The sequence below is a fragment of the Eriocheir sinensis genome, chromosome 32 (assembly GCF_024679095.1).
Source record: "Eriocheir sinensis breed Jianghai 21 chromosome 32, ASM2467909v1, whole genome shotgun sequence".
Classification (NCBI taxonomy): domain Eukaryota; kingdom Metazoa; phylum Arthropoda; class Malacostraca; order Decapoda; family Varunidae; genus Eriocheir; species Eriocheir sinensis.
Window position 1 is genome coordinate 11,274,569 of NC_066540.1, and position 24,731 is coordinate 11,299,299.

Below are 24,731 nucleotides of genomic sequence, written 5' to 3' on the forward strand. Positions count from 1 at the left end.
TCCATCTCCTCCTAGTCTTTCTTGTCCTCGTGAGCTCACTCTACCCCTCCTTCTCCCCTTCCTCTTCCATCTGCTCTTCCCCCCTTCCCTCTCCTCCCCCTCCTCCTCCCCCTCCTCCATCCTCGTTCTCCTTCCCGCCAAAGAGCGACGTGCAGAACGAATCACAAATGACCGCCTGAGCATATACGCGCGCCCGAGTACAGGCATTAGGGGTGATCGAGGGAGCACAATCTTCAATCGGGGCGCCAAAATAACAGAGGTGCGGGCGGAGCTGCGGTCAGACTGCGGGCGGCCTGATCCTCGCTTGATGGATGATATATATATTGTAGAATCTAAACACATTAGCATAATATAGCCTTCCCTCCATCCTCCTCCTCCTCCTCCTCCCTACGAGCTGCTGATGCTGCCGCCTGAGTGTGTGTAGAAGGGAGTGTGTGCAGTGAGGGGTTAGGGGGTGAGTATGTGTAGGGGGATGTGAGGGAGATGTAGGAGGCGTAGGGGAGTGTGTGTGTAAGGGAGTGTGTGTGTAAGGGAGTGTGTGTGTAGGGGGGAGTGTGTGTAGGGGGGGTGTAGGGGGAGTGTGAAAGAGGGGAGGGTGCGGGGGTTAAGTTGAGGCCGTGCAGGAGAGGTGAGGGAGAGAAAACGTGGGGTAAGGTGTGTGTATGTGTGTGTGTGTGTGTGTGTGTGTGTGTGTGTGAGAGAGAGAGAGAGAGAGAGAGAGAGAGAGAGAGAGAGAGAGAGAGAGAGAGAGAGAGAGAGAGAGAGAGAGAGAGAGAGAGAGAGAGAGAGAGAGAGAAAAGAGAGAAACAGACAGACGGACAGACAGACGGACAGACAGACACTCAGACATTACTATAACTCAAATAAGACAAAACAAATCACGAAGAGAAACGAAAAAAAAAAAAAAGAGGAACGAGATAAACTCTTCTAAATCAGGCTTTCCGGAACGTGAACTATGACCCACAGACCAACACCATCACAATATGCTTCCTCCCTGTTCCAGCATTTCTAACCCCAGCGCTTCCCTTGAGATAGGTACCCCCATCACTACTACCTCCCTCCTGTCTTCCCTATATATCTTGCCCTTAAGCTTTTCATTAACTTATTCGTTATCTAGTATATTTTTATCAGCTATTTTTTTTCTGTCCTTACACACAAGATTAATCCGAGGTACCCAATCTTTCCTCTATTTCACTTCTTTGCTATCAGGTCTTGCCACATCAAACTTTAATTTTTCGTTATCTGGTATATTTTCATCAACTCTTTTTTCTGTTCTCACACACAAGATTAATCCGAGGTACCCAATCTTTCCTCTATTTCACTCCTTTGCTATCAGGTCTTGCCACATCACACTCTGCCTTTCCTCTCTGACAAGGTTATTCCGTGCTGCTGTACCTCCTTTTACTGCCAGTCCTGTTCCATACCTGTCTTTTCTCTCTTGCGTGGACATTTCATACCATTCTGCCTGACTTCTGTTTGATTCTGGTGTGCTCAAGTCATATTCTTACGCCTAATTTTTCACTGTCACATGTTTATCATTAATTTTCTTATTTGTTTTTTTTTAGTTACACCTACACCTGCCTGGGTTTACTAGATGATTGGCCGATAATTTATATTTGGTGAAGCGACCATGTATACAGTTCATCCTCCCCCTCCTCCTCTTCTTCCTCTTCCTCCTCCTCCTCTTCCACCTCCAGACTCTTAAGGACACACCAACATCTCTTTGAACCATTTACATCACCAGTCACAACATCCCCTCCTCCTCCTCTACCTCCTCCTCCTCCTCCTCCTCCTCCTCTTCAGCAATTAAATGGACTATGGACATATATTATAATTACAGTCATCTCTAAGTAACTGAAACCTTCATTCTACCTATCATTTATCACATTCAATCACATCACCATAAAAAAACACTACCATCATCACAACCCATTCAGACATCGCCAAGATTTTTTTCTTCTGTAAGTGAGGTACCCGCCACTGCAACAACCTTCCTGCAAGAATGATCAGTGTGGAAACGCATTGATCGTTACTTTGTCGCGACGGGTGTGAAAGGACCGCTCTCGCGCATGTACAGCCAGTAATTCTATCTGCTCCTTAGGCCATTGAAACGCCTAAAGTACGGAATAAGTCACTAAAGCCGGCATACTCGTTATAAGTTAAAAGGTTTTATGTTGCCGGCTTTTCTATGTTTCCGTGTTCTTCTTTTCTCCTCCTCCTCCTCCTCCTCCTCCTCCTCCTCCTCCTCCTTCTCCTCCTCCAGTTTGGGGATTTATTATACACAAGAGTACGTACACGGAGCCGAAGATAAATATTCATATATGGCGCGCACATGTATTTTTTGCGGCCCTGCACTGCTTGGACACATACACACACACACACACACACACACACACACACACACACACACACACACACACACACACACACACACACACGACCTGAGTATGAAACAAGTGCTTAATGGGCAAAGTCCTGCACAGACCCTTTCCTGGAACCCCAAAAGCGCGTGTGAGCTGGAAAAGGCGGAGGCGGAGGAAGCGAAGGAAGGAAGAGGAGGAGACAGAGGAAGAGGAAGAGGTAAAGGGAAAGTGAGAGTAAGAGAAGGAAGAGGTGGTTTAGGAAAATGACAACTGATAGTGACCCTAAGATCTAATTCCTAATGAACGACCTGTTGTATGTCATATGGTTACGGTTTCTGGATCCTTTGCCAACCCTTTTGAACGTCCGGTCGAATTCCTTTAGGATGATTTCACAATCGACCGTAGTGAGGACGTTGAAGGATTAAAGTCCGTTCTGAGCACTTCCCCCTGCGGTGCTTCCTAGTGACTGGGGGCGTCTAGAAACCTGATGAGTTTGTCACTAATAATTTTCTCAAGAACTTTGCCTGCCAATGAAGTGTCAAGCTAATAGCCCCGTAATTTAACCCCTTGACTGCGGATTTCCTACAAGAAGACATCACCAATTTACGGGAATAGAACAAAAAGTAGCTGCTAAAATTCAATGAAGAAAAATGTAGTCATGCACCTTGGGAGGGGATATCCAGCATACCAGTACCACATGGGAAACACTCCACTATCCACCACAAAGGCAGAGAAAGACATGGGAATATAATGGTACCAGGCTACAAGTGAAAGACAAATCCGTGCCAATCGCAGCGGACGGGTTAAGACAAAGCTCTTATCTCCGTTTTTGAAAATCGCTGTTACGTTCGCCAGTTTCCAGTCTTCAGGGACCTCGTTCAATTGTAATGCCCGTATGATAGTAAATGCCTGAAGTATTTGCTGCTAAAGTTTTTCTCAATAACCGCGCCGATATGTTGGGTCCTGCTGACTTGTTAGTGTCGAGTTTGCCCAGATACTTTTTTTACACCATGATCGCATATGGTCGTAATACCTGGGTGTGTGATCCCCCCTTGGCGGAACAGGATTCTCGGGGACGGACTCCGTGTGTGTTTTTGGCCATGACGTGTAGTTACTGTTCAGGATTGTGGCCATGTGTATACTTTCATGAGCTAGCAAACCGATCTCATCTGTCACGGGACCAATATCGTTTCTAACTTTCTCTTTCTGTTGTATGTCAAAAACAGTCTTGGGTTAGATTTGGCTTCATGCGCAATTCGTTTTTCATCGTCGCCTTTACTGAGAGGAGAGATAAGGAGAAATAAGAGGAACGGGAAAAAATAGAGGAGAAGAGGGAATATGGGCTCTTACACCAGGAGGGGTTATGATGGAGGAGGAGATGGAGGAGCTTGAGGTGGGGTAGGAGAGACTAGAGGGAAGAAGAGGGCAGGAGCACTAGCAGCAGGAGAACAAAACGGAAAAGGAAGAGGAAGAAAAGGATAATGATAACAAGACGGAAGAAAGTAGAGGCAGTTGCAGAAGACGAAAGGAGGGTCTGGAGGTGGTGCAGAATAGGGGAAGAGAGGGGAGAAAAGAAAAGGAGGAGAAGGAAAAGGAAGAAGAGGAGAAGGATGATGAAGAGAAGGAGGAAGAGAGAGGAAGGTAGAGAAAAAACAGTTGTAGAAGAGGAAAGACGAAACACAGAGCAAGAGGAGGAGAATGAGAAGTTGCAGGAGGAGGAAAAGGGGGAAGAAGGGGGAGATGAGAGGAGGAGGAGGAAGGGAACGGCAGGGCAGCAGCTGTGTGTGTCTGGCTGGGCACGCCTCCCGCTGAATACTTAATACTTTTATTATATAATTGTTGGTGAGAAGGTGTGCATCCACGCATTAACCCTGATTGGTGGCGACCTGCACGGACCTCCACCACCGCCGGCAGCCTGACTCTCCCTCCTCTTCCTTCCTCTCCACTTCCTCTTTATTTTCTTCCTTACTCTTCCTTCTCTTTAACCCTTTCCAGCAACCAGAGTCCTTCCTTTCATCTCCCTTTTCATTTTCTTCTCTCCTCTTCCTTCCTTCTACCCTTTCCAACAACCCGAGTCCTCCTTCCCTTCTTCTTCCTCTTCATTTTCTTCCTTACTCTTCCTTTAACCCTTTCCAGCAACCCGAGTCCTCCTTCCCTTCTTCTTCCTTTTCATTTTCTTCTCTCCTCTTCCTTCCTTTTACTCCTCCACTTTCTTGTCTCCGCTTCTCCAACAACCTGACTCCTCCTCCTCCTCCTCCTCCTCCTCCTCCTCCTCCTTCTTTTCGTTCTCATTTTTTCCTTCCTCTTCCTTCCTCTTACTCCTTCATTTTCTTGTCCTGATTCTCCAGCAGCCTGACCCCTCCTCCTCTTCTTCCTCCTTTTCTTTCTCCTTTTTCTTGCTCCGCCCCTTCATTTTCGGGTCCCTGCTTCTCTGTTTCTTGTTCTTCAGTATCCTCCTTTTCCTTCTCCTTCCTTTCCTTTATATTTTTTTTCTCCTCCACAACCGGCTCATCTGAATTTTCTTCCTTTCTCTTTTTCCCCTTTTCTTCATTCAATTTTTCCTCCCACTTTCATCATTTAAAATATTTCCTATGATATTTTCTTGCTTTTTTTTGGTTATATTTTCGGCGTTGTCTTTGTTGCTTCTTTTTTCTTTGTATTATTTATTGCATTATAACTCCTATTCTTGTTTTCCGTTTCTTTATTTCTTTTTTCACCCAGGGGCAACATTTTTCTTACCCTCAGTTTCAAATCACTCTAGAAATACTTGTTTGTCTTCCTTTTTACTTTCATTTCTTTGATGTTTCCAATTTTCTCTATTTTTTCAATCATTATCACACTTCTATTTTCCTTTCGTTGTGATTGATCCTCTAATTTACTTTTTTTTCCTCCTGTCCACTTTGCTGCTCTCCAAAGTTTACTTCATTCACATTTCAGTATAACAGCCTTGTGCAGGAATCCTTATAGGAGTGTTTGATCTCATTAGTAACGCAATTCATCTTTTTTTTTATAATCATCGGCAATAAACTCGTTACTACTGACCATTCCCGTGGCTCTCCAAAGATTATTTCATTCGCATTTCAGCATGACAGCCTTGTACAGGAATCCTTATAGAAGTGTTTGATCTCATTAGTAACGCAATTTATTTTCTTCATTTTAATCATCATTGTCAATAAACTCGTTACTACTGATCATTCCCGTGGCTCTCCAAAGATTATTTCATTCGCATTTCAGCACGACAGCCTTGTACAGGAATCCTTATAGAAGTGTTTGGTCTCATTAGTAACGCAATTCATCATTTCTTCATTTTAATCATCATTGTCAATAAACTCGTTACTACTGACCATTCCCGTGGCTTCACTCGCAAACGCACTATCAAGTAACACGTCACCTTAACCCGGTAGCAGCGACGGGTCAAATTTGTGGCTTTACCGTGTACCAGTGACGGGCCAAATTTTTGCCATGATACAAACCCCCCAAAATAGATGATGCATAAATTGATCACAAATGCGTTGATATATATTATGAAATGGTTTACGTGAGTGATGATGATTTTTTCTAATTTTTCTCGCTTAGAGGGGCCTTTAAGAAACATGATCCCTGCAGCTACCGGGTTAACTAATACATACTAACAAACGTACAAGTGTGGGGAAACTTTTTAGCATCTATTTGGGTATCGACCTCTCACCTTTTTTGTTTCTTTCCATAACCTGCTCAGCTTTTATCTTTATTTTTGTGCTTTTTTTTCAATGTCGCTGCTTTTCCTCTTTTTCTTGCTCCTTCACCTTCGTCAGCATCAACCTTCTTCTGTCCACCCATTTCGTCACTTTTTCCTTCTCTTCTTCAGGTTCTAATCTATTGTTTTTCGCATTATTTCCTTCTTTCCAACGTTTATTTTGCGTATTAACATAACAACCTTAATCAAGCGGAAATTGTAAACTTTCCTCTCGACGTATTGCAATGTTAAGGAAAAAAAACGTGTATACAGTATCTTGAGAGAGAGAGAGAGAGAGTCAGAGTCAGAGTCAGCAGGAGGGAGTGTAGCGTTCAGTCAGCGTCGCGGCCTCTCTTGGCGCCGTGTTATTTTGTTTTGTCTTATTTATGAGTTATTTCCTCGTATATCTGGCGGTTGGGGGGCCTCGGCAACGTCTGTACCCCCCCCCCCCCACCCGCTCCTCTCTCTCTCTCTCTCTCTCTCTCTCTCTCCCCCCCCCTTGTATCAGCATCGGGTATAATTATCGGTCGTACCCTGATTAGTGTAATTCGTCTCAGGGCAACGGAACTTAGATGGACAAAGTTAAACAGTGACTTACTCCTCCTCCTCCTCCTCCTCCTCCTCCTTCTCCTCCGCCTCCTCCTCCTCCTCTTGGTCGGGCGTGAGGGTGTGGTTATGGCAAGGAAAGAGGAGTGGAAACGAGGCTTTGTGTGTGTGTGTGTGTGTGTGTGTGTGTTAAAAAAGGGTTATCCAGAGTAGGAAAGGGCAGTCTCAGCCTCTCTCTCTCTCTCTCTCTCTCTCTCTCTCTCTCTCTCTCTCTCTCTCTCTCTCAGCAGCTGATAAGAGCGGCCCAGCGCCATAACGCGTCGTGTACGTGTATAATTCGCCCTCAATGGCCTCGTCTGAGCCTCGCCGCCACCCCGGAATTGGCTGCGCGGTGTCTGGGCCCGGAAATGACCGCCCTCCGTCTTCCCTAATAACCTTAATTCGTTAGCAGTCAATAACGCCAATTAATTAATATCTAAAGGCGGTGGAACAGTGTCTTGCAAGCGTTGCCGTCCTCCTCCTCCTTCGGCACCCTTCTCCTCCTATACCCCCCCCCCCCCCCGCTCTTCTTCCTCTGTCTTCATTTCATATACGCCAAATTCCTCCTTCTCTTCTCTTCTGTTTTGTTATCCTTTGCTTCCGTACCGAATTACATCTTTTCTTCTTGTTTTCCTTCTCTGTTATTTTTTTGTTTGTCTCAATTATCTATTCCTTTTGTCCAGTTTCTTTTTTCTCCTTATTTTAATTTACTACATTTTTTCCTTATTCTTCTGTTTTCTGTTTGTCTCCATTGTCTACTCCTATTCAGTTCTCTTCTTTCTCTATGATTATTTCTTTTCCCTTACTTCCATCCAATGATCTCTATAGTTCCTTTCAATTCTTTTCTTGATGACAGTTATTCTTTCATTTTCAGCTCGTTTTTATCTCTACTTCTGTTTTTATCTCTCTTCTGTGTCTTATTCCTCTATATACTTAAAACTCCTTTCCTTAACCAAGCCGCTCCTCTTCCCTTTTCTCAGTACCAATAACCTTATCCTCCTGTTCACCTGAGTTTCCATCGACTATTATTCCTTTCTACGCGTGTACCTCCTCCTCTTCTTCCCTTCCTCAAGACCATTATCTCTTTCTTGCTTCAGTTTTATCCGCTCTTCCTTCCTCTCTATGTACTATCTCCCTCTTCCTGAGTAGCCTTCCCCTCTACTTAACCTCTGTTCCTGTTTGCTCTCCCTTCCTCCTTGTTCTTCCTTCCTCTCCCCTTTTCAGTGCTACCATCGTTTTCCTTCTATCTACTTGTGTTTCCTCTCTATTCACGTCCTCTCCCCTCTTCTCTTCTCCTCTCGTTGCCTCTTTCCCTGTCTTCGCCGCACATTTACGAATTTCCTTCTACTTTCAACATTTATATTTGTCTTTTTTTATTCTAACTTACCTCTACTTCAATATCCTCCTCTTCCTTTCTCTTTCTGCGCTTTAACAATCTTCATTTCCTCGTTAGTTTGTGTTCTGTCCTTTCCACACATATAAACCGTCGTGAGGAGAGACAGAGAGAGAGAGGTACAGTTGGCGGGGTCTTCCAAGCCATGACAGACCTGCAGTAGTAAAATGAGAATCGTGACAATAAAGAACAGAAGGAACAAAATAGAAAGGCAGAAAAATCAAAATAACTTACATCAACATAACCTCGACTTAAGGGCATCAATGTAAACAGACGCCTAAGTTACTAAGGTTTACATATAAGAGAAAGGAGAGTAGAGGTAAACGGAAGGAAGGAAGGAGGGAAGGAAGGAAAGAACGACGGAAAAGCAAACAGAAAACGGAAGCGCAAATCGTTTTCTTCAGCGGGACTTTGGAAGGAGTCACTTAGCAAACTTTGGAGTGCGTCTCTTGATGAAGGAAAGGACGGGAAGTTAGAGAATGCCGAGGTGAGAGAGAGAGAGAGAGAGAGAGAGAGAGAGAGAGAGAGAGAGAGAGAGAGAGAGAGAGAGAGAGAGAGAGAGAGCACCATCGCGACGCGGCGGCTGGATCGATGAGAGGCACAGACGCCCAAAGCCTTACACACACACACACACACACACACACACACACACACACACACACACACACACAAGACCTTCCTCCCGTTCTCTTCTGCTCCGTCAGCGCGTTCAGTCAATGTTCTTTAGCCAATGTGCTGACTGACTGACTGCCTGACTGACTCCCTTGCTACTACCACTACTACTACTACTACTACTACTACTACCATCATTGTTATTATTATCATCATTATTACAAAATTACTCCGTACCCTAATTTACTTAAGTCCTTCCTATCTTTTTATTTCAGTTTTTCTTGTTTCTGTATTTTTTCTCCTTCTACCTCGTGCTCTTGCATCATTACCGTCCTCTAGTGCCATTTTATCGTCTCCTTTTTATCCTTCTTTTGATTCGCTCTGCTTCCCTCTTTTTTTCCGTCTCCCTTTATCTTTATTGGTTTAAACTGCACTTGGTTTTTGGAAGTCGCGCCCGCCCGCTCGCCCGCTCACTCATTTTCCTTGTTCTCCCTCTTATCTGTACCTCTCTGTCTCGCGCTCCCTCTCCCTTTCTCTTTATCTCCAGTTCTCACTGTACACACATTAGCGTCACACTCTCCCACTCCTTTCATCTCCGCTGCAAAATTTATTCTCCCTGTTACGCTTTATCCCTAATCTTCGCTCTCTTTCGCCCTCCCTCTCGCTCGCTCCTTCCCTCTTCCTCTCTCTCCCCTTCCATTGGTTCCCGACTGACGAGGTACTTGCTCCTTCCCTCGCGCCTTCCCTAATCGGAGCCAATATCCTCACTCCTCTTATTGCCTCTTCGCTTTGTTCCTCTCTCTCCCTTTCCCTAACGGCTCCTCCTCTCTTTGTTTCTCAATAATGATCCACTCCTTACTGCTTCATAGACTGCCTGGGTGGGTCTCTCTCTCTCTCTCTCTCTCTCTCTCTCTCTCTCTCTCTGTTTGAGTGTGTGTGTGTGTGTGTGTGTGTGTGTGTGTGTGTGTGTGTGTGTGTGTGTGTGTGTGCGTGTTATTTGTATCTATTAATGTGTTTGCTGCGTCCTTTCTTTGTTTCCTCTTTTCCTCCCACCCTCTCACTCCTTTTTTTCCTCCCTCTTCCTTCCTCCCTATGTTTTTTCCCCTTTCTCCCGCCCTCCATCACATCATCTCTCTCTCTCTCTCTCTCTCTCTCTCTCTCTCTCTCTCTCTCTCTCTCTCTCTCTCTCTCTCTCTCTCTCTCTCTCTGACAGATTACTTTCATTGCATATCACTTCCTTACCACTGCCTCCCTCCTTTAAATCTCTACCTATTTGGCCCTACTAAAGTAAGAAAAGGAGGGAGGAGGAGGGGAAGAGGAAGAGAAGAGAGTCGGAGATGAGGAGAGCCAGGAGGGGGAGGAGGAGGAGGAGGATAAAGGGGGAAGGTGAGGTGAGGAGAGGGAGAGGGAAGGGAGACTGGCTGACTGGCTGGCTGGGATGGGTTGGGTCAGGTTACCGTGTTTGTTTGGACAAGTCTGGGTAGAAGGACGGCTCTTCCCCCGCCTGCCGCCCTACGACAACTTACAGGCCATTCAGCGTTAAGAGAGGATTACAAGTAGCAGGGGCGTGTGTGTGATGGGTGGGGAGAGGCGGGGAGGGCAGGGGAGGGTGGGAGAGAGGGAGGAAAGGGAAGGGAACTGGTGGAAACATGACTAGAGGTGCAGACGAGTTATGGGAATAAGTTTGGGTGTGTATGAGAGAGAGAGAGAGAGAGAGTTACGACAGACAATAGAGTGCGTATATGTGCTGGCAATAACCTCACACCTGTCTCTATAACACCTGCTCCCCTAACGAATATAATACCTCTATTGAAGACATGCTTTTCACATACATCTGCTGCGTTTTGATTAACTTGAACAAAATCTATTTACAACGACCACCAGCACCACCACCACCACCAGGACCACCAGCACCACCAGGACCACCAGCACCACCACCACCACCACCATCATTACCACCATCACCCCTAACACTCCACACCCATTATCTTCTCACCACCAGTACCATAAAATAACTAACACCAGACACCACTACCACCCCATCACCACTACTACACTACAGTCACTACAATTATATCACAAGCATACCCTCTACTACCACTACTTACCATCTCTACCATCATCACCACTACATCTTACAAAACCATCACCACCACAACCACCATCTATCTATACCTTCGCCCCTCTCTACCGCTACATTCCCAACCCCGCCTCTCCTCCCTCCCTCCTTTCCTCCTTCTCTCCTTCCTTTCTCTAAGAGTCACACGTCAGCAGAGTTCTTAAGTAGAGTCATAAGTCACGTCTTAATCACCATACCGCTCCCCGCTCACCTTCCCGGCCAAGCGATTCCATTCACCCGCGATTCTTTCTTGGGGCGACGACTTAAGACGCGGCCCCGTTAGGAGAAGAAAGCAAGAAAAATTAGGCGAAATCATGGCGCTGAGAGAGAGAGAGAGAGAGAGAGAGAGAGAGAGAGAGAGAGAGAGAGAGAGGTATTTGTCATGACTGCTTTTACTTTTGTTCATATTTATAAGGTTGCTACTATGGAATTAGAACTTGGTGCGTGAGATCGAATGCCCTTCCCAACGTCTCGAGGTGGGACTGGGGTTCGAACCACCTCCCCTTGACCACTTCTTCCTTTGTTGACGCTCTAAGCCACTAGACCACCACGCCCTTGAGAGAGAAAGAGTGATTTCCATTTGCAGAACAATCGTGAAGGAGAGAAAAATATAGAGGATTTCAAAGCCATGTAAAGTGCAAAATGTCACCCCCTGAGAGCAAAGCGCGTTGGACAAAAGGAACCCAATCACTTACAGTCCTTAGTAGCCCCGAGCAAGATAAAGTAAAGGCTATAGAAGGAGGTTAAAGATAAATACAGGAATGGACTATCAAAGAGCGACTGTCGAAATGGTGTTGGTGTATGAGTGTTAACAATAATTCTGTGCTGCTTGAGGAAAGAAAGGGTTTAAGTGGCTGTGATTGAGAGAGAGAGAGAGAGAGAGAGAGAGAAATAGGTAAGATAGATACTTCCAAGCCGTTAAAATAGATACTTGCAGGCCGTTTAATAGTTACAAAGACTCTAAATATACAAGTCTTTAAAATCATTTACTCCTCTAACGTAACTTTATAAAACCATTCATAAAAAAAAAAAAAAAAATGGAGCTCCGTCACATCGCCATTGTACTCCACGCGACCATGCTATTCCTCCTCCTCCTCCTCCTCCTCTTCTTCTCACACCCTCGTTCTCGTCCTCGCCCCCCCCCCTTCCTTGCCCTCGCCCTCCTCCTCCTCTGGCTCCCCCTCCCGCGAACTCTCAATAAATCTTCGGTGAAAATCAAGTCAATTCTCGGCGAACTCGGTACAAATCCTCGCCACTCCCTGATTCAAATAAAACTCTCTCTCTCTCTCTCTCTCTCTCTCTCTCTCTCGCTCTCTCTCTCCGGCTAATTACAGCTATATTGATCCAAGGTGTGGGTCCACTTCCTCACTCGTAGGGAGGAGAGAGAGAGAGAGAGAGAGAGAGAGAGAGAGAGAGAGAGAGAGAGAGAGAGAGAGAGAGAGAGAGAGACGATAAGATAAAATAAAATAACACACACACACACACACACACACACACACACACACACAAACACATCAAAACAACCCTCCTCCCCCCCAAAAAAAAAAAAAAAACATTATTCAGGTTACAATTTCCACCGAATCGGCAAGATCATAAAAACAAGAAAATGAAAGAAAGACAAAAAAAGAACAACTAGAAAATAAAAGAAAGAAAATATAGTAGCAGCTAAATGAAGTATATATATTGGCGGCGATGGCGGTGGTGGTGGTGGTGGTGGTGGTGGTGTTGGTAAGTCAAGTCAAATCCATTTCATTCATTAATTACACGTCCGCATAACATACTTTTTATTTTTTTCACCTACCTAATCACCTGTAATAAATGCTTGCGTTATCCCTTCGTTCTTCTCTCGCCCCGGCAACGAAATAATAAAAAAAAACAAGAGGGGTAAAAATAAATAAAAAGAACACACCTGGCCATAAAGTCCCGAGTTGATTAATGAGGGAAAGGTAAGAGAGAGAAAAAAAGTATTACCTGGTGGGAAGTTCGGACAGGTGGGGCGACTTGGCAACTTAACAGGGAGCTACCCAAATGTTGTAGTAAACTTGTAGTGTGTTAAAGTGAGGGGGGAGAGGGAAGGAAAGGGTAGGGAAGGGTGGGATAGGGAGGGGAGGAGAGGGTGGGGAAGAGAAGGGTGGGGTAATGGTGGGGAAGGGAAGGGAAGGAAGGGAAGGAAGGGTAGGGATGGGAAAGGAAGGAAAGGGGAGGGAAGGGTGAAGGAGAGAGAAAAGAGGAAGGGAGTGAAAAGAGAAAAGGGAAAGAAGAAAGAGAACAGCTGCGGAAGGGGGAGAGAGAGAGAAGGAAGGGGAGAGGAATGGACAGTGAATGGAAGGAAGGGGAGTAGGGAAGGGAAAAAAAAGAGGGTATGAAGGAAACAAAAGGGAAAGAAGGGAATAAAGAAGAATGAGAGAGAAGGATTGACAGAAGGGAGAAAAAGAAGACTAAGAAAAGGTAATAAGATGAGAGGAGTGGAAGGAAAAGGGAAGAATGGATGAAAGGACAATAGGATAAAGAATAGAATAGAAGGAATAGATAGAATATAATAGAATAGAATTGAAGGAAGGGGAACTGAAGGAAGTTGGAGAGGAACGAGCGAAGAAAAGAGGGAGGGAGAGAGGGAGGAAGAGAGAGATAGAAAAGGCGAGATGGAGAAAAAAGCGGAAAAGAAAGAATGGAAAGAAAGTAGAAAGGGAGGGAATGAGGGAGGGGGATAAGGAATAGGGAGAAGAGGAAGGAAGGGAGGAGAGGGAGGGAGTATGAAAAGAGAGAAGGGGAAAGAAGAACAGGAAGAGAAAGCAAGCGAGGGAGGGATTGGGGAAAGGGAGAGACAAAGGAAGGGGAGAAGGAAGGAAGGTAGAGAATGGATAGGAGAAAATGGAGAAGGAAAGGAGAGAGAAGAATTACGAGTAGGAGAAAGGGAGAGATTGATCGGAGTAAAGGAGAGAAGGTGGGAAGAGAAGGGAGAGAAGGAAGGAGGGCGTAGGAGAGGAGAAAAGGGAGTATAGGAAATGAGGGAGAAGAAGGGCGAGGAAGAGAAAGGAAGACGGATCGGAGAGAGGGAAGGAAGGAAACATGGAAACATGGAAACATGGACGAGCAGTCAGCAGAAAGCCTATTGGCTCATTGCGAGGCTGCCTGCTTTGAGAGATTTAATCAATCCGTCAGCCACAGGAGTGGCTTGCGGGAAGGATTAAAGCACTACTGCACGTACTTATGGATACGTTTAGTTCACTCCCGATGCAGAAAAGTGACGGTCAATGATATTATTAAAGGAGTTGATTGTTTCCGCACTAACCACTCCTGCAGGAAGGCTATTCCAGTGGCGAACGACTCTGTTCGAAAAATAACTCCTGCCGATATCCGTAAAGCATCGCTTGGCTTGAATTGTTTTACCGTTGTTTCTTGTTCGCGGGTTAGATTGTAGCGTGAAGAGTTTGGAGTGATCAACATTGCTGAACTTGTTCAGGTACTTGAAGACTTATATCATGTCTCCCCGCAGTCGTCTCTTTTCCAACGTGAAAAGGTTGAGTCGCTTGAGTTGTTCTTCGTTAGGTTGTGTTCTCAATGATGGTATTATTTTCGTAGCGCGTCGCTGTACTCTCTCGAGTAATTTAATGTCTTTCTTGTAGTTAGGAGACCAGAACTGCACGGCATAATCCAGGTGGGGCCTTACCAGAGATTTGTACAAGGTTAACACAACCCCTGGCGTCTTGTATTCGAAGTTCCTCGCCATGAACCCGAGCATAGTATTGGCTAGTATTGCTTTTCTCCTCAGTGAATCCACCTAATTTCCGAGACTTCTGATGCTAGTACAGTTTAGTGTATTGCAGTGTAAGAGGAATAGTTCAGATCCACGAGGAGAGAGTTGTTAAGCAGATTTTAGTGTCGTTATTAAAAGTAAAAATATAATGAGAATACCAATAAGATTAAGACTTTACTGAATGATCCGATATTAAGTAAGAAACACAGGTAAGTATGTAATCTCCGCGAAAACCCTGAAACACTCCTAGCTTGTCGCAGCTGCTACACGCGACACTGGCGTTAACACATTAGCAACCCTTGGCCGGGGAAGCCCCTGCCGCCGAAGCCGCTCCACGGGGTCGCCGCCGCCTGCGGGCCCTCAGGAGCTGCCGCTGCTGCTCGAGCGCTGCCAGGCGGTTCTTCATCTTGGCCTGGACGGCGCGCACCTCGGCGGGCGGCCCCGTGATGGTCACGCTGCAGGATTCAGTGTCGATGGCGGGCGGCACGGAGACCTTCACGCCGGGGTGCTGCTGTTTCAGCTTCTGGAGCTCCTCGCCCCCGGGGCCCACCACGAGGCGCCGCCTGTTGGGCGCCACGTCCAGCACCGCCGTGGCCACGGTCTGCTGGCGGAGCCGTGCAGCCTCGCGAATCTGAGCCTCGATGACCTGGAGGCGCGCGGCGACTTCTCGCGACGCGGCGGCCGCCTGGCTCTTGGGGCCCCTGAATGTTACGTGGGCGTCGGCGTCCTTTGGCAGCGGCACCGCCACGTGTACGCCGGGGTAGTCCCGCCGCAGCTGCCGGACTGTGTCCCCGCGTGGGCCGATAACGTGCCTGCGTCTGGCAGGTGGCACCGGCAGCCGCACTGTCACCACGTCCTCTTGCCAGGACTGCCGCACGCTGTGGAGGGGCGGGCTGGGAGGGGCTGCCTTGGGCTGGGCCGGGGCAGGCTTCTTTTTCCTCCTGGTGACTTTCATCGTAATATTATTCACCACAGAGTTGGCCTTTTCCATGACCTCATCCTTTGGCACCGCCTTTCCCTTGGCTTCATCCTTTGGCGCCTCCTTCTTCTTGACCTCAGTCTTGGCATCCGTCTTGTGTTCCTCTTTGACATGTGTGTCACCAGATGCCTTCAGCTCATCGGCGGGGCCAAGGTTCTTGCGCTTCCTTTTCGTTTTCTTTTTCCTGGCTGCCTTCCCCTTGGAGGGCGCCGCCTCACCCGCCAGCGTGCTGCTCTGCGGCTCTTGGCCCGCGAGACTCTCGGGGTCCACGCTCACCCCTTTGTCCTGCACACAGTCGTCTGGAGCTGGCGACACTTCAGCCGCTTCCTCTGCTTCATCGGCGGCCTTGTTATCTGCATTATCATCTTTTTTTTCCACCTCTGTGTACACTTTGCCACCGCCTTCTTCCTTTACTTCCTCACACTCCACATTCTCTTCAGTGGTCAACACATTCATTTCCTCAGTATCTTTCACCACCTCAGATCCCACACAGTCCTCTACAGCGGATGATAAGACTGTAGGTGTAGTTGACTCTACGGTCACAGACTCATCGTCTGCTGGCGTGGTCCTGCTTTCCTCCTTCACCATCAACTCTTCTACAACTTCTGTCGCTGTTGTCCATGTTTCTTCCGTTTCATCCACATCGGCTGCCGGGGTTGCCCAATCATCTACCAGTGCCTCGCAGGCATCGGCTTCAGGGGCATCCACAAAACAGTCGTCGCTTGGGCTTTCCTGTTGCCCACTAACTTTCTTCACCCAGCGACGGACAAGGCGACGCGCGGCCACTAGGCCCAGAGGCACCACCAGCGCCAGGATGACGCCCCAGCACAGGCGGGCCCCGAAAGCCTTGTGGTCGTTCTCGGCCTCGAACACCAGCTCCTCCAGGCAGCCAATGAGCCGTTCTGCCTGGCGGGGCTGCAGTAGCAGCCGCCACCAGCAGGCCGACGCCTCCCCCGGCAACAGCCCGCAGGCCTTCAGGGGATCCAGAGGGGGACTGGGGCGCAGGGGGCCAAGCCACCTTTGGCGGGCCAGCAGCTCCCGCGCCCGCCACACGTTGGTGGCGTGGAGGCCCTTGTCCTCCCACGCCTGCACCACCTCGCACACCCGCGAGGCGGTGGTTGCGGCCTTCCACGCCGCGCAGCCGAGCAGGGCAATAAGGCCCAGCCAGGCGCCCTTGAGAGTGGCTCTCAGGGTGACCTGTTTGATGGCCTTCACTGCGATGTAGAGTTCCATTTCGAAGTGAAGATGTGTATTTCAAAGATAACCTTTGAATTGTAAAATTACGGAAACACGCTGCAAGGAGTTTAGTGGAGAAAGGGGATGGTAACTTTGAGGGGGTTGGGACACACACACACACACACACACACACACACACATATGCACGCACACTCACTCCCGGAGGAGATTGAGGATGTGGAGGAAGAGGGAGAGGAGGAGGATTAGGAGGAAGAGGAGGGAGAGGAAAAGAAAGAGAAGGAGTAGAAAGAGGAGGAGAAGGAGGAATAAGAGGAGAAAAAGAACAATAATAATAATAATAATAATAATAATAATAATAATAATAATAATAATAATAATAATAATAATAATAATAAGTAGAAGAAGAAGAAGAAGAACAATAACAATAAGAATAAGAATAAGAAAGAGAAGAAGAAAAATAAGAAGAAGAAGAGGAAGAAAAACGACGAGAAAGAGGAAGAAGATTAAGAGTAAAAGAAAGAAAGGAGAGGGAAAAAAAGAGAAAAAAAAGTGAAAAGGAGGAGCGTGTAACAAAGGCGAGAGGAAGGAAGGGCGTAGGAGAGGAGAAAAGGGAGTAGAGAAAAGGAGGGAGAAGAAAAAACGAGAGACGGATCGGAGTGAGGGAGAGAAGGAGGGAAGGAGAGAAAGGGAGAGAGGAAGGAAGGACGTATGAGAGGAGAAAAGGGAGTATAGCAAAGGAGGGAGAAGAAAACGAGGAAGAGAAAGAGAGAGACGGATCGGAGGGAGGGAGAGAGGGAGGGAAGAGACGGGAGAGAGGAGAGAAGGGAGCGAGGAAGAGAGGGCGTATGAGAGGAGAAAAGGGAGTAGAAAAGGAGGGAGAAGAAGGACGAGGAAGAGAAAGGGAAGCAAAAGGCGACAAGGCGGAACATGTCACAATTTCACGGCTCAAGTGACAAAGTGAGGGAGGCGAGTCTCTCTCTCTCTCTCCCCTCCCCCCCGTGATGGATTGATGAAATTGTCCACCATCTATAAATTTCTGGACGATGAGTAAAAGTGATGAATTGATTAAAGGTGATTAGGACGAGCGGCGCCAGGTGAGTCTGAGGCAGTAAAAAAAAAAAAAAAAAAATGATGAGCGTATGTAGATGATTAAACAAGAGCATTTACAACACCTAGAACAAAAGTATCGATGGTAGTAATAGACTAAAATCAACGAATAAAAAAGTACTATAGTTTCCTCTCAACGCAATAGTTTTTTTTTTCCCTACTGCTGATGACCACGTGTATTTATTTATGTTTTTTTTGTATCATTTATATGCACTTCAAAATCTTATTCTCTTATAGTTTTCATTTATCACTTTTTTTTATACATTTTCATATTTGCCTTATTTTCAAGACCTATGGAGAGAAAACAACAATAAGGAAGAACATGAGTACAGAAAGTCAAGACACGGTGTAAATCAAAGGACAAATTGCTTATTTTTATTACCAAAGGATACACACCAATTCGTTGCTCTTTACAATTCCTCTTTTCACCTACCAATATATGCGCATCTTTATAGCACTTTCCTCCGTTTTCTGTGTACAATCCCCAACAAATTGACTATCATATCTACCTATTAATGTATTTACTCGCTTTTCTGAGATTACCCACACTATGCCTCACACCTGTCAGCCTACACACCTCTTGACACCTCCTTTCCAGCTTTCTCCTTAACGTACCTTGGCAAACTCTACCTAACCTTCATATTTAGCTGTGTAGGCGTCTCTGAGTCTCTCCTCACACACCTCTGCTTCATCCCTTACTGTCTGCCTACACGCATCTGCAAACCTCATTTCCAAGATACTATTTGATATACCTCCTTCGTATATAGCTTATAGTCATTTTTTAGTGTCTAGACCTATGCTTCCATGCCTCATTCCTTCTTGTCGGCCTAAATGCATCTGTAAACCACCTTTCGAGGATTCTATTTAACATGTCCCAGCAAATTATCGGTTATAGTCACCTGTATACGTGGTTCTGAGGCTTTGGACCTATGCTATGGCGGGGGTGGTGGTGGTGGTGGTGGCGGGAGAATATGTGGATGGTTAGATATAAGTTGAGAAACGGAGAACGCGGCGGCGGTGGTAGCGGGTGGCGGGGACGCAGGTGTAGAGAGACGGAGAGAATGCCTAGGCGAGGTGACACATTACCTACTGATGGACGGGTCTTGAGCCGCGGGGATTACTATTACTGATGCGCGAGTGAGTTGTCTGCGGGGGCCAAGTGGAGACTGACTGGCGCGCCGGAACATTTGTAAAGATCTGGCCGAGTCCCGAGGTGCGTATCCTGTGTGATCCGGGCATTAGCGACGCGTGATCACTCCTGAGAGAGGTGTGCGGGGTGAGGGGGTACGCAGTGCTGGGGGTGGAGGCGGAGGGAGGAAGGCATGGGGTGAAATGAATGAATAGAGAGGTGAGTGGGTGGATGGAGGGAATGAGTGAGTGAGTGAGTGAATGAGTGAATGAGAAAGGGAAGGAGAGAATGAAAACAAACAAAGACAGAGAACAGAAAGACAAACAAAGAACGAAATCAGAAGCAGATGAGTGAAAAAAAAACCAGGATGACTTCAAAACAGACAAACTAACTCACACAGGAAAACACACACACACACACACACACACACACACACACACACACACACACACACACACACACACACACACACACACAGACAAACACACACACACATAAAGAAAGACAGACACAGACACATGCACACAGAAACATACATAGAGACAGAAACACAGACACATACACACACAGACACACAGGAAGACAGATACACAGACACAGGGCCAGAAACACACAGACAGATACATATAGGCAAAGACACATGGAAACAGGCCCAGGAGAAGAAGAAAAGAAACACACAGGCACATACACACAGGCAGAGATAAAGAACACATACAGAGACACACAGACACACAGACACATACACATACACCCAGACACAGAGGAACAGGGGCAGCAGGCAGGCAGGCACGGGCGTTATCAGGTTTATGGGGCCGCTGCAGCCATCATCGTGTTGAGTGCGAGAGTGAAAAGCGAGTGTGAAAGTAGCGTGCGCGCCCATCACGCCGCGGCCCGTGACACTAACGCCGCCCGACACATTATCATTAGTAGTTTGCACCGCCGGGCTTTATAGACTCGTGTGTAATTTTACCCATGTAGATATAAACATTAATTCACGCGCGCATTCATAATTGCCTGAACCCTTTCAAATAAATTCCCATTCACACACACACACACACACACACACACACACACACACACACACACACACACACACACACACACACACACTATATCCCCCTCCATCTCCCTTTCCCTCTCTCCCTCTCTTCCTCCCTCCCTCCCTCCCTCCCCCGCCCCCTGCACGCCGGCACTGCTGTGTAAACATAATTTACAGCACAGCTAAACCGAAACGTTAATCCACATTCGATTTGGGCGTGTCACCCGTCAATCTGTTTATTGCCGCCGCCGCTCCCATCAGCAGGCACCACTCACGCTCTAATGAACATTCCTATGAAATTGAGCTCTGGCTAATCTGGGCAACTCGCGGCCCTAACTGGGTGGGAAACGTGCGCTCTGCCGCCACTACCCTGCCCCTGCCGATGAGCGAGGGGCAGTTAGGCGAGCGATAAGTGCTACCTACAGGCTCACACCCACACACCTTGCTTTGCTCTCCGTGTTACCCATGTGTTACCCTTTCACGCGCTCTGCCGCCACTCCTGCCCCTGCCGATGAGCGAGGGGCAGTTAGGTCAGCGATGAGTGTTACCTACGGACTCACACTCACCCACCTTGCCTTGCTTTCCTGCGTTACACATCATACCCCCTTACCTGACCTCATCTTTATGAGCGAGGGCAGTTTAGGTCAGCGATGAGTGCTATCTACAGACCACACTCACCACTTTGCCTTTGCTTGCTTTGTTCCCTTACCTGACCTCATCTTTCCCTGCTATCCTCTCTCACACGCCCTGCCGATACTCCTGCCCCTGCCGATGAGCGAGGGGCAGTTAGACGAAGCGTTAAGCACCTACAGACTCACACCCAGCCTTACCTTGCTCTCTTCCGTTACGCATCACATACCCTCCGTCAACTCCCTACTATATACAGACTCCTACCCAGCCCTTGTTATGTTTACCTGTGTTACCTATCAGTCCCCTTCCCTCACTTCCCGGCTACAGACTCACACACACCCCTGGCCTTGCTCTTCCGCGTTAACCATCACACCTCTTCCCTCACCTTCCTGTTATATCTCTTTGCTTTCGTCTCACACACACACACACACACACACACACACACACACACACACACACACACACACACGCACACACACTCTGCCGTTACCCTGCCCCTGCCGATGAGCCAGTGACGGTTGAGCGAACGTGAAAATAAACACACACACACACACACACACACACACACACACACACACACACACACACACACACACACACACACACACACACACACACACACACACACACACACACACACACACACACTTTACCTCCCTCCATGCATCTCTTTATTATACTTTCCTTCACATACGTACGTTTACTTCTCATCCTAAACACTTCACTCTGCTTTGTTATCTATGCACACTTCTATGGACACCTCTCCTCCCGAAATTGACCTCTCTTTCGGGCATCTCTTTGGATTCTTTTTGGGAGCAGCGAGTAGCGGGCTTTTTTTTATTATTGTTTCCTCTTTTTGTGCCCTTGAGCTGTCTCCTTTGTAGTAAAAGAAAAAAAAATGCAGCTTATATCAATATTTCCTTGCTATATTATGAGAGATATTACTTTACATTCACACCCATTCACACCATGCACAGCTATGGCACCAACACACGTTCTCTCACCTGCCTACATGAATCTCTTTGCTATATACCTTCCCTAACACACGCCTTCACTAACACTGCGCCGCTTGATGAGCCATACGAAGCGATGGTTAGGTTAGCTTACTCCACTCCCATAATCTTGCCTTGTTACCTCTCACACCACAGCCCTCACCTTACCTGCCTTCCCAATTACACGTACGATAGCTAACTAGAGTATCACAAGTAGTTCATCAGCTCTACTCTTCTTAGTTTCCTGATTCTTTTTGTGTTGTTTTCCGAGAGATCTTTATATTTCTTTCTGGATACCATGTTGTGTGCCTCTCGTGTTGCCTTTACGATTGTGGGATAAGTAGAGTACATTACGCGGTTGTCTTTGGTCTGGTTTGTTCTCATTCTAATAGTGGTGTTGCAAAATCCCCCACAGACTGTTGTTTACGTAGTGTATTTGGAGTATCGAAGGCTGGTTCTCCTGTTGTGTCTGCTATTACACCACAATAAGCATAAAAAAAAACATTACACACTTATATTTTTGTCATGCTGAAGGTGATGATGATGGTGATGATAATGATAATAGTGATGATGATAATGATAATGATAATAATGGGGATGATGATGATGATGATAATAGTGATGAAGATGATGATAATGATGATAATAGGGATGATGATGATGATGATGATGATGTTGATGGTAGTGATGATGATGATGATGGAAATAATGATGATGATGATGATGATGATGATGATAGTTCTAGCATCCACATTCCACTCCGCGTCAATGAGAAACACTGACGCCACAAAAGCCTCGCAGTGTTTCCGAAAAAAAAGGCTCAATTTAGATAGGCCTTGACGCGCCTCTTTCCTATGTATCCGATAATTTATCTCTTTTTTCCCTCCGTTACTGAAGCCTCCGTGGAGAATCGAATCGCTTTGTCTGGCGTGGAGGTCTGCGGCATGACCAGTGGGTGTGGGACGCGTGAATGGGGGAAAGGGAAGGATTCGATGGGAACAAAGGAAAAAAAATATTATAATACGTCTGAAGTTTGAACGAAGAGGATTAAGATGGTAAGAGAAAAAATAATGGAAAAAAAAAGGTACTTGAAATTCGACATATACCAGTAACTTTCACATACACAGAGATGAAAAAAAATGTGTCAAGGTCTATCTAAATGCAGTTCAAATGTGAGGATTAAGATAGTAAAAGAGGAAGGGAGAAAAGGAAGATAAGATAAGCAGTTTGAACGAAGAGGATTGAGATGGTAAGATAAAACATATGGGAGAAGAAAAGGTACTTGAAATTTTATATATACCAATAACTTACACATACACAGGAATGAAAAAAAATGTGTCAAGGTCTATCTAAATGCAGTTCTAATGAAGAGGATTAAGATAGTAAAAGAGGAAGGGAGAAAAGGAAGATAAGATAAGCAGTTTGAACGAAGAGGATTGAGATGGTAAGATAAAACATAATGGAAAAAAAAGGTACTTGAAATTCGACATATACCAATAACTTTCACATACACAGAGATGAAAAAAAATGTGTCAAGGTCTATCTAAATGCAGTTCTAATGAGGATTAAGATCGTAAAAGAAGAAGGGAGAAAGAGAAGAGAAGGAAGGTACAGTGAAAGGCAAGGCATCGGGAGCAGAGGTCACCAAGCGTAGGAGAAAACAAAACAAATAAGAGTCACAATCCGCCTGAATGAAGTTATAGCAAAGAGGTTTAAGACAACAAAGAGGGAAAGGAAGACGAATGAACGATAAATGAAATACAAGGTAACAAGAATAGTGGAGTAAGTCACCCACCCCACGCCTGAACACAAAAACAACAACAACAACAACAACAACAACAACAACAAAAACAGAAACAACACCACCAACAACAACAGCAACAACAACAACAACAACAATAGCTACTTATACAGAAAATGAATACCCCTTAGAAATCCATGGACACTATTTGCGACGAAAGAATAAAAAAGTAGCAAAATAACAACAACAGCAACAACTACAGCTAAAAAAAAAAGAAAGAACGAAGCCAGCGCACAAATCCATGGAAACTGACAACGACGAAAGCAAGAAAAATGGAGAGAGAAAAAAAGAAAAAAAAGCAGATCAGGCACAAAACAAGAGAGGAGACAACAAAGAAATACGAAGAGAAACCATGCACTACCCTCCCCCTCCTCCTCCCCCTTCCCCCATCCTCCCCCTCCCCACCACCCCTTCACATGCCACCCTCAAACCAGAAGAAAAGAGCAAAAAAAAAAAAAAAAAAAGTAAGAGAGGGGGAGTGGAATGAAACAGCGCAACACAGCACAGCACAGCACATAAAAAAGGAATGATAGACGAGGCGGAGGACAGAGGCGAAGGCACCAAGTACGACGAGAGTGAGGGAAGGGCAGTGAGGGGGCAGGAGTGAGGGAGTGAGGGGAGGCGAAGCGTGAAATTGGGCCGGAGGGGGGCGACAACCAGGACGAGGAGGAGGAGGAGGAGGAGGAGGAGTAAAAATGTGGACTGGGAAAAGGGGAAAAGTGAGCGTGTGGAATAGGACGAGAGGACGGACCAAAACAAAGGGGGAAAAAAGGGGAAAAAAGGGGAAAAAATGAATCTGCTGGAACTACAGTTTGGAAATATGACCGTGGCGCACCTGGACTTTCTTTTTTTTTCCTTGTCTTCTTCTTGTTTTGGTTTCTTTTGATTAAGCTACAGACGACTTCTCTTTTCGTTGGGGAGGATGGGGGGAAAGGATGGAGGGAGATGTGTTGTGTTTCTTCCCTTTGCCTTATCTCTCTGGTTTCCTCAGTATTTTTTTCGTTTTCACCTCTTCCTTCTTCTTCTCTTTCTTCTGCTTTCCTTCACTCAATAGTTACGTTACCACCTCCTCCTCCTCCTCCTGCTTTTCTTATTTCTCTATACTTTTCCTGTTTTTATTTCTTCCTCCTTCTCTTTCTCTTCCTTCCTATCTCCCTTCTTTTCATCTTTAATTTCTCTTCCTGAAGCCAAGAAGAACAGATGACGTTGTTGGAAGACAAATCACAGATACTCACACACACACACACACACACACACACACACACACACACACACACACACACACACACACACACACACACACACACACACAC

General features: G+C 46.3%; 1 long non-coding RNA gene across 1 annotated transcript in view; it reads right to left on the reverse strand.

Annotated features, from left to right (window-relative positions):
- LOC127006138 (uncharacterized) overlaps positions 1–24,731 on the reverse strand; it is a 79,638-nt gene that overhangs the window by 35,459 nt on the left and 19,448 nt on the right. Inside the window, exon 2 of the long non-coding RNA XR_007759097.1 lies at positions 8,051–8,210. This is a non-coding gene — a long non-coding RNA (uncharacterized LOC127006138). The remainder of the gene's footprint in view (positions 1–8,050; positions 8,211–24,731) is intronic.